This window comes from Apodemus sylvaticus, chromosome 10 (assembly GCF_947179515.1).
Source record: "Apodemus sylvaticus chromosome 10, mApoSyl1.1, whole genome shotgun sequence".
NCBI classification, from domain to species: Eukaryota; Metazoa; Chordata; class Mammalia; order Rodentia; family Muridae; genus Apodemus; species Apodemus sylvaticus.
The window spans coordinates 75,585,314-75,594,295 of NC_067481.1; positions in this window are offsets into that span (position 1 = coordinate 75,585,314).

Here is an 8,982-nt window from a genome sequence, read left to right on the forward strand (position 1 = left end):
TCATCCTTATATTTGTTCAATTTAATGAATATTTTACTGGCAGGCTCAAATGCTGTCATCTTCATGGGCTCAAGAGATTAGGTTTCCCCTTCACCAAGCTAGAATACAGAAACCTATCCTTTACCTTGCCAGAAGTTCTTATTGGGAACTGATGGAACCTGAGTGTGGAGACACTTTTAAAACTGGAGCTGATAAATATCTATAGTACTTGGGAGTTCACAGACAGTAATCAGAAGTACCAAGTACTGTGTACACTGAGGTTTTGGGGGGAAACACTTGCAATGCTTTTCCTATTTGCAGAGAGAGACTTGAGCATCTGCTACCTGTTGTCTATGATCTGACTTCTTTTCTTGGAGTTCTTAAAATATGACTGATATAATAGAAAAAGCCAAGTATGTCTCCTAAACACATTTCTTTACCCAAGTTCTGGCAATCCCATGCCTGTCTTTCCATTTGCTCTTTCCGTGTTTCCTTAGACTGGCCCAAATAGGAGTTGCCCTAATGATACACAGTGAATTGTCGAAGTCTTGACTTAGGACACTGACTTTCCTAATACTGACTTTCTACTTGTGTGGGAGAGAGTTACAGAAGGGAAAAGGTAGGAGAAGGGACAGACCAATTAAGTAACACCATCAGAAATAGATACGATTTGCCTTTAGGGCATTTTAGATCATATAAAGAGGGGAAACTTATTCTCAGAAATTGACAAATTAAAAATGTAAAAAGGGGTAATGTGAAGAAGTGTGTAGAGGATGATCTGTCTTGGGACAGAGGTCATCACCAACAATGGCCTGAAGGAAAATATCTCAGGTTTGAGAGAAGTACACCTTTTACTTCAAATACAGCCAAACTCAAATGGAAATAGTTGTGTTTCTTAAGTTGTAAGCTGGTTCTGATTCTTAAATTCAAGAGCTTGGTTCTGATCCTGAGTCCTTCCAGCAGTGCATCATTTGCCCTGATCAAATCACTTCTCTCTGCTTCTCTAAAACCTCTGAAATTTAGAAAAAACAATGGCAACTCATAACCTTGTAATTACTTCATCTGTTTTGAAGTTTTTTTTTAAAAAGCCAAAATAACCAATTTTTTTAATTGTTGAAAATATTTACATGATTATTGTCTTCAATTATAGTCCTTATGAGACTTACATAGAGAAATACATAGGGCATCTCTGGTATTTGCTGTGTGTATGATACATTCTTCTCTATCTTTGAGGCAAAAATGTTGTTAACCATATCAGCCCTCTCAGAGCAAACACTGAGCTCCTTCAGAACAGTGAGTCAGCAGTCCAGATTGTGAGGTGGAAAAACCACAGGCTACATAACAGTCCAATCTACCACAGTACCTGCCACCTCACAGTGGTCTCACTGATGTGTCTGTGTGTGTGTGTGTGTGTGTGTGTGTGTGTGTGTGTGTGTGTGTGTATTGACTGATTTATTCCTGGGAACTGTTAAAGCGCTCACTTTTCCAGATGATTGGCCTTATCAAGCTTCCTTGCTTGCATTCTGGCATGCTTTTTGAGTGGTTGACAAACACCTGGGACTTAAGTAGAGAATTGGGTAATAGATAAAATGGGCTGTAACTGGAGGGGAATATCCCTGGAGTTGGGGTGTTGCTTTCCTTTTCTTGGACTTGTTAATATTGGAAATGGCGCAGCTTCATCTCGGAGAAGAGACTATTGACCTGAGGCACCCAAAGGCTTTAGACCTAGCGCCTTTCAGCCTTGGATACTGCCTCTCCATTTCCTGAAGTCCATTGCCAGACTTTATTACCGATGTAAATGCCATTCTCCTAGAAACTTCATTGTGTCGTTGACCCTTTTTTTTCTTGCTTGTATTGAAATTCACTCTGGTCTCATACTTTTCTGTATTCCCCGGATCCACAATTCCCACAGTAATATTCAGGAAAGACTTGGACAACTGAGCAGCAGTTAAACTCAAGACTGCAGAGACTAGGGTGCTCTCCTCTTCGCCACAGCTCCTCCCATACAGGCTAGACGACTCCTCTCCCACATTTCCTTACTTTCCCATACGTAGAAGACTGGAGCAGTCATGGAAGAAACCTGGGTTCTAGTGATTCACTGTGTAGAAATCTTCCCAGGACAAGACAGTGGAATCAAAGCTAAGAAAGAGGAGTAGAAAGAGAAAAGAATCTCGATACCAGGAAAGAGGCAGAACTTGAAGCTAAAATGTGAGTGCGTTTTATTCCCTTTTGGGGGGGGGGTGGAAAACAAATTACTAGAAAACAGAATGCAGCCAAGAAAATGTTATAAAGTTGGTTTCCATCGTAGAAATCTGAACCAAGAGGGCCAAATTTGTGAAATAATAGAAAATAGAAAATAGGTATTCCAAGAACAAAATATCATACATCGTCCTCCCATTAAAAAGTAAGGAAATGTGGGAGAGTAGAGTCTCCTGTTCAGGGGAAACTACAGCAATTATAAGAGCACATAGTCCCCACAGCCTTGAGTTCAAATGCTGCCACACTACCAAGCTCTGTATGGAGGACAGACTCTTACCCCCTCTCTGTGCCCAGGTTTCCCCCCTTGCCAAACAGGAAAGTGACCAGTGCATAGTTCTGTGAAAATGCTGAGAAGAGTTGCCAGAAAGGATGTTGTGTTATACAAAATGAAGGCTTCAGTACGCTGTTTATTCGAAAGAAGGAATTTTTAGAATAACCTTATTTAAATTCTACAATCCCACAGATGAGCAAACTGTCATTGCAGAATCTATTAGTTATTTTAAACTCAACTTACTGTCTACTTTGCTTTCTGGGTCATTCTTAGGTAACTTTCATGTATTTAAAACTTGTCCAGTATGATTTGTACATGTAGGGACTTGTGTCTTGGTCTTGTGTGTCTCCTAACAAGCTAAGTACAGAAAGCATAATCAATGGTTATTGTATTTTTTTAATAATAATTTTTAAATTTATCTGGTAGTAACAGTTTCTACATCTCAGCTAACAATGTGTCAGGTTTTTGTGCTTTGTTTTTAATGCCACCACCTTGGAAGACCCTAGTGAACCTGGTTGAAGATCCCAGTAAGTTAGCAGAAGAAACTATTTAGGGCATGGGTATTTTGAGCCACCTTTGATTGCCTTCTTCAGCTGGGGTAAAGAGAATGGGGAAGAACATGCCCAGTCTCCCCTGGCAGTGTCTTGCATCAAGCCAAATACTGAAAGATAAGAGTCTAGTCTTCACCTGAACACAAACCTCAGTTCCTTTTCTATAAAATGAAATTCTTAAGAAAGGAACTACCTTGCACTGCTGTTCAGAACATCATATAAAATTCATGTGCAAAGTAGTCTATATATGTGTTTTGGCTATAACCACTTTTTTGTATAAGGTAAATTACACTGTCTCAATAAAAAGTGTGTACATCCAGGTCCCCTATCAATATTATGTTGCATCATGTTAAATACATTGCTTGTGGAAGCTGGATTTCTAGGACCCAAATCTATCTCATAACGGTGATCCAAGCTAGAGTGCTAATTTCAGGGTACTCAAAACTCCTGAGCTTCCTGTGACAACCCAGGGTCAGATCTAATTTTAGTAAGAGAGCAATATTATTGATCATTCCATGCTCTAAAGTCTGCTTCATTGGGCATTGAGGGTGACTACCTTCTAATATCCTACTAGCTTGGTTTCACACTCATAAATAGCTCCCAACAACTTCATAAGCTGCCAGGAGCCATCTAGGAGAAGCTAAAACCTACCAGGTAATCTTCCTGAGATGGTTCTACAATGGACTGTAAAGTTATGAAGTATTCTCTTTTTAGGCAAGACCTAGGAAATTACATTTAGGAAGGATTCCTGCTATTAATCTGCTTTTCCTATTTTTATTAAATATATATAATAATCACCCACCATCTTTTGAGCAGATTTTGACAGAACAATGTGTACTGTCTTGTAGTGATGCTATATAGACAAATAGATGATTTCTTAATTTTTAATGGTGATTCTATAAAAAGTCCTTAAATTATATTAGTAACCATTAAGCTCTTTTATATTAGAACTGCTATTAAGTCCTTTCCAATGTCAAAACTGCAAAGAGAACTCTGCCAGTCTTCAAGTACCATGAGTTAATTGTTCTGAGATAGAAAGCAGACATCTATAACTTAGAGAACATTCCAAGAGGTTGTTAAAACAATTAACCAAAGGTCATGAAAAGGGAACTAATAATTTATTGTGGGTACAAGGGCAGACAGGGTTTATCTACAAAACGTCAATGATAACTTAGTTACAGTTTTTAACTCTTCATGAACCTGTAGAGCTAGTGACAGATAATGTTTAGCCAGATAATTACTCTTAATGGATAAGCATGTAAACATTCTCTGTTGTAAACTTCTTATTCAGTTTTTTATTTGAATTTATGTTTGGACTTCCAGTGAACTTTTGTTAAAAAAAAAAAAAAAAAAAAAAAAAAGGATGCTTGCAATAACCACATGATCTGTTCTCCTAAAATCAAAAGACCAGGAAAGATCACATTGCATAGCCTTGGGAGCAAGGGCATTACTGTTACAGAACAAGATCAGGAGAAGAGATCAAAGAAGAACTTCTTTGGAGAATTCTTAAGAAAGAACTTTTTAAGAGAACTTTTAGAGAGAACTTTTTGGAGAAGAACTTAGAAATAAAGATTATGATCGCTTTCCAAGGTGTCCCTTTTTCTTCCTATGACTTTCGTCATCCAGTTGGGAGTCAAGAGCTGAGAAGGTCCCGCAGTGAAGGGACAAACCTGCTTTATTTAACCTTCCTCTGTTTACTATAAGTTGCTAAACATCAGAGACGGCAGCTTCTGGCCTCAGAGAAACTCAGACAGGTCAGCTACAGTAGCAAAGTGACTTAGACTTAAGATAGGTACATGTTTTATTATTAAACAACAACTCTAAATATCTCACAGGACCAAGTCTCGCCCCTGCTGACATTCTTGCCCCCCTCAACTACCTCCACGAGAACTAGAAAGAAGAATCTCTGGGGCTGGCCCCGGCAAAAAGCACTTTCATCTTGGTAAATACACATAAATGTTAACATCATAACAAAAAAAATATAATTAAATAACACCAAGTACATTCTACATACCATGTAACCAATCTCCAGAACTCCTTTCATCCCCTAAAACTAAAATCTGTGCCCACTAAGTATTTCCCTTTGATGGCAGGCCCAAGCAAACAGCCGCTATTTACTTTATGTTCATTGATATATTGATTGACATAAGTAGTCTATAATTCTCAGCTTTCAGAAAATCCTCATAGGCTTTACACACATTAATTCCTAATTCACTAGATTCCTACAACTCTTAAGATTGCTCTTCTGGCCCATCCATTCTTTTGTAACACCTGCCGACCTGCAAAACTGCTCTACCAGGGACACCGAGGCTACAGTAGACTGGGACTCAGGAAAGTGACCTTTATTATCCTTCCTGGCCTCTATTTCAGTCTTTCTAGACTTGGTCTTAGCAGGAGCCCCTCCCACCCTACCTCCATTCTCTGGGGATTCTGACTCTTGGTGCAAACCCAGGGTCCTTCTAGTTCTTTCTTGCTGCCCCTTTAAGCCTTCTAGCTTAGCTCCATTCATTTGTGACACCAGGCTGACCCACAGAAAAACTCTACTAGGGAGCCCCCCAGCTGTCACACTTAGCTAGGATCCAGAGTAGACAGCAGCAAGAACAGAACAGCAGCTCAACAAAGATGAGACCAGATATCTAAGCTAAGAAACACTTCAAACAACTCTAGATCCCCAGACTACAGCACATAATAATAGTAATTAATAATAATATTAGTACAACTATAAATGGCCAAGACAATATGCCTTATCAAGAGGCTAGCAGCCCTATTGCAGTAGGCCCTGAGAAAAGCAGTTTAGCTGAAGTACTGGACTTCAAAAATAGTTACTATTGCCAGGCAGTGGTGACACATGCTTGTAATCCCAGCACTTGGGAGGCAGAGGCAGGTGGATTTCTGAGTTCGAGGCCAGCTTGGTCTACAGAGTGAATTCCAGGACAGCCAGGACTACACAGAGAAACCCTGTCTCAAAAAAAAAAAATAGTTATCATAAATATGTTAAGGACCATAAAGAGAATATATTTAAATATTTTATTGAATGCTTTTAGAACATAAAAAATTGAATGAAATGATGAAAATAAAAATCTCAATAGGAAAATAGTAAGAGAGGAATAGAATCACTGCAGAAAATCCAAACTGAAGTAAAACTGAAAATGAAGAACTTAACATGTCAAAAAAAAAAAAAAAAAAAAAAAAAAAAAAAAAAAAACCAACCCTAAGAGGTAAGCCTCAACAACAAATCATGGAAGAGAAAATTTCGGGTCTTGGCAAGAAGTTAGAAGAAATGGAAACTTCGTTAAAGAAAATGTTAATTCTAAAAGTAGATGAGAAGATAAGAGAAATGAAAGCTCAGGTAAAGAACATGTTAACTCTAGAGCTGGAGAGATGGATCAGCGGGTTAAGAGCACTGACTGCTCTTCTGAAGGTCCTGAGTTCAATTCCCAGCAACCACATGGTGGCTCACAACCATCCATCATGCTATCTGATGCCTTCTTCTGGGGTGTCTGAAGACAGCTACAGTGTACTTTCATATGATAAATAAATCTTGAAGAAGAAGGAGAAGAAGAAAAAAAGAAGAAGAAGAACAACATCTTAATTCTAAAAGAAATGGCCAGTTAGAGAAAATACTAAATCTAAAAATAAATCTAGGCACAAAATAATTCTGTGATTGACAGATGAGGAAATAGGTAATTTCTGCTCCTTATCAGAGCTCCAATGTTAGGACTTGCTCAGACTTTGCTCCAAGATTCTGTATGTGACTGTAAACCAGTATGCTGCCTCTCACAATTAATATGTAGAACTGTAGACTGGTAGATGTTCCCTGAAAGACTGTACTAGCCATATCCTGGAATGGTTTCAGAAATCTTCCTGGAAACAAACAAAAATATCTGATCATCCCTTGCCCTAGTTTTCCCAAAATTACCACACAGTAACTCAGGGAAGAAGAAACCTCAACTGAGAGAATGCCCCTATCAGGTTGGCTTGTAGACAAGCCTGTGGCCATTTCCTTGATTAGTGAATGATACAGGAGGACCCAGCCCACTGGAGGGTTCCACCCCTGAGAAGTTGGTTCTGGGTTGTATTGAAAAGCAAACTGAACAAGTCAGTATGTAGTGTTTCTCCTCGCCTTCTGTTTCAGTTCTTGCCTAGAGTTAGTTCCCTTTCATGATAGATAACCATTATAGGCTGAAACAAACCCTTTCCAAGGTTCTTTTGGTTATGGTGTTTAGCACAGAAATAAAGGCAACCTATAGTGGCAGGAGTAGAATTAAGATACAAAGTGCAGGAAATTCTCAAACAATATTTATATCTATGTTTGTGGAAGAAAAAAGAATTTACATTTTGTAAAATATTAGCATTTTTGAGCCAGCAGGGAGAGCTGGGAGAAAAAGAGAGGTCCTGATTCCTAGATAAACATGGTGGTCATTACCAACCTTCATCTTATCTCTTGAAATGATAGGCCTTTGGTAAGATTGTGATTACACCTCCCAGGGTGGGATCTCCAATAGAAGATCAGGATCACAGGAGGCATAGTGGTCCTTACTTCCCCAGTGGTTTGCCGGAAATGGTAAGAGTTTACAAGTCTTGGTGCATTAACATGTAACCTTTATTTCATAGAAAGACTCCATGGTGAGACTTGCTACACAGGACCTCTGAAGATTTCTATTTTTACACCATGCTGTCTATGAAGCCCAGGAGAGCCTGCTGAGGAAATTCATTGTAGTTGATCTCCTTTTTATTTCCTGCCTCAACTTTTTTCCCTTTCACTTGCTTTCATAAGACTGTGCAACTCACAGTGTATTAGCATATAAACTATCTGTTCAAGTCTCTGATTCTAGGCAAAGGCACTTTTCCACGAAAATATAGCAGTTACTTTCCCAACCAAATCATTATTACACATCCCTTGTGGAAGATTCCAAATGACTGGCTTCCTGGCATGGTGCCTATGAAATGTTCTTGGAAAAACTGTTAAACCCAATGTAATCAAACCTTTAGACTTCATTTAAAGGGTGATACTACTTAAACATAACACTGGAAAGCAACAGATAAGTCAAGAATATGCAGCCTTCTTTAAGTTAAGCCCCCAGATTCTTCAAGTCCATACCATATGTCAAAAACATATAGAAGGAATTGTGGGGAAGATTTTCCAGATTAACCTCCAAATGGAATCTTAAGAACTTGGCTGCATCATAGATGACCATTCCATTAAAAGACATTTAGAAGACAATTATAAAATTTTTAAAATGACTTAGGGAAACTGGTAATATGGCTCAGAAGGGGTGGGGGGGAGCTTGCCACCATGTCTGAGAACCTAAGCTGGATTTCTAAAACCTACAAAGTGGGAAAAATTTGATGTCTTTGGGCTGTCATCCTCACATGCACACACACACACACACACACACACACACAATGTAGTTTAGTGACTTGTATATTAGTTGTGGTTTCTAGTAGAATAATTGTTCAGTTCCTTTGATGTGATAGTAGTATATAATTCTGCAAAAGATTGTCTTTATTAGGAGGTTCATACTGAAGGGTTTGAGTGATCATTGTGCTGTACCTACTGTATATTCTCAAACAATATTTATATCTATGTTTGTGGAAGAAAAAAGAATTTACATTTTGTAAAATATTAGCATTTTTGAATCTAAGTTGAAGGCATTTATAGTTCCAGTCTGTTGACACCTAAGTGCTTAAAGCTTTTTATAGCCCAAAGTAAGCAGACAAATACCATGGGAAAAGTGGGTCAAAATTAGGATATACCCTTGCTGAAGAAATGTGTTAATCATCTTCTTTTTTTCAGCCAGTTTCATGTTAGCAGCCAATATGTGATCAGAGGCTAACTTATGTACCTCAAAGTGGATATTCAAACCCAAATTGCTATCCTCTCAAGATTCTTTCACGTTTCCTATCTGGCAGTTAACCAGG